Source organism: Cicer arietinum, chromosome 3, assembly GCF_000331145.2.
Source record: "Cicer arietinum cultivar CDC Frontier isolate Library 1 chromosome 3, Cicar.CDCFrontier_v2.0, whole genome shotgun sequence".
NCBI classification, from domain to species: Eukaryota; Viridiplantae; Streptophyta; class Magnoliopsida; order Fabales; family Fabaceae; genus Cicer; species Cicer arietinum.
Genome location: NC_021162.2, coordinates 55,782,173 through 55,784,256, shown reverse-complemented (window position 1 = coordinate 55,784,256; position 2,084 = coordinate 55,782,173).

Below are 2,084 nucleotides of genomic sequence, written 5' to 3'. Positions count from 1 at the left end.
AGAGTGTGTATTTGTAGAGACATACACACACAACAAATGAGCGGTGCTACAATTTTCACGCGGTTTCGTGAAACTGAAACACACGCGGTATGGTGTATAATTAAGATTAACTACATTTTTAATCTTTATCAAATTTCAATATTAATGCCTGCTAAAAAAACTGTTGCTTTCCATTAAGATTACTTTAGACAGAAAATAAAAGAAACGTTCACATTTTATTTTTAGTTTTTTTTTTTAAAAAAATTAACTTTAAATCTTTAAAATTTTATCTTTATTTTATAATCACTCATTTTAAGCTAATTTATGTGTATCAGTTCAAACCTTTTTTATTAATTTTAAAAATATTTAAAATATTATAATAATTTTGCGTACAAAATTTTAAAATTTAAACTCAATAAAATTTAAATAAAAAATTTTAAAATTTTATTTAATTTATTTTTTTAAATAATTCAAAATATTTTTAATAAAGATATTTACAATACCCTAAATTAACAACAAAAATAAAAATTTAAATGATTTTACAAAAATTAACAAAAAAAAAAACAAAAACAAAATATCAAAATCGAAAATTTTTAAAAACTAAAAAATTATGAAACTATTCATAGAGACTAAAAACTAAATATTAAATATTTAAAAAATTAAAAATTTATTTAACACTTTAATATTATTATTCAATTACAGGTGTAGTAAAATGTTTATTGCTGTGCTTAGAAAATATAAAAATTTACATGCATTGAATTAAACTATTTTAGTATATTATTTTGTTATGTTACTTTTTGAAATATTTTATAATTATTTATATAATAAATGTGATTATATATATGTGAAAAATTGTTTTGTGCTACAAATTAATATTTTTCTATATTTAAAATTTTTCTCTAAAAAATATAAAATTTAACAAATAAAAATTTTAATTTTAACATTTGCCTAATTATATATACTTAAAATATACTGTAAACAAATGAAAATTTTAATTTTCATGTACTAAAAAAATTTATATATAATATAAATTTTATAGTAGTTGTGATCAAAATAAAATATTTCCTATTTTATAAAGTAATAAAAAGATTGTAAATGAAATAATATTAAAATTGGTGACTCATTGACAGAATGTTATCAAAAGAGATACTTTAGTTAATTTTCAGATATGTTAGTTAGAGTGGACAAAGAGTGATTGGCATGAGTTTGAAAGAAAAAAATCATTTTTCAATTTTCATTGTTTTAAAAAAGAAAGTAGTTGTAATTTGAGGTATGTAATAGCAATTTGATAAGTTTGAAGGGGTTTATCGAAAAGGTGTGGAGCGGAGTGCAGGCGTTGTGTTTTGCACAGCGGTTGATGAAGTAACGCATCACTATGCCAACAGTGGCCAGTGGGCCCCGATGAACCAAGAAAAAATGATTAATTTATTTCTTTAATTTTGTTCTAAACATTATTTTTCACCAAATCTAGATTATTATTTTTTACGCGGATACATTTAAAATCTTTTAATTGAGGTACTGTTTAGAGTAGATTTTGGCTTAGCCGTATTTTTTCTTTATAAAATTTGCCAATCAGGACAAATTCGTCTAAGTAAAATTGTAAATTGTTCTTTGTACCATTTTTGGCAAAATTGTTGTTTGGATAAAATCTTTTGCATAATCATTTTTTTTATATGTGACTAGTTTAAAACTCTTGCATGCACGGATAGTGCAATTGACTATCTCATATTAGCAAAATTTTAATATTTAATATACAATATAAATAGTGGTACAAAAAATTAAATTTTTTTGCATAATGTGTAATGTGAGTTATGAAAGATTTGAAAAAATTAAACTAAAAACATAAATATTTATAAACGATTGAAATTGCGAATGATGAAACTAAAGTTTTACAAATAACATAATTGAAAGAAGAAAAAAAACAACATTCAAATAGAAAGAAATACGTGATAAAACAAAACAACAACAGTTATTTTCTAGTTTTTGTTACAATGGTCATATTTTCTATGATATTCTCAAACACAATAGCAATTTATGATCAAAGTGTATACGATATTCAATACAAAAATATTTCCAATCCCTCACATTTTTTGTTGATTGCCATG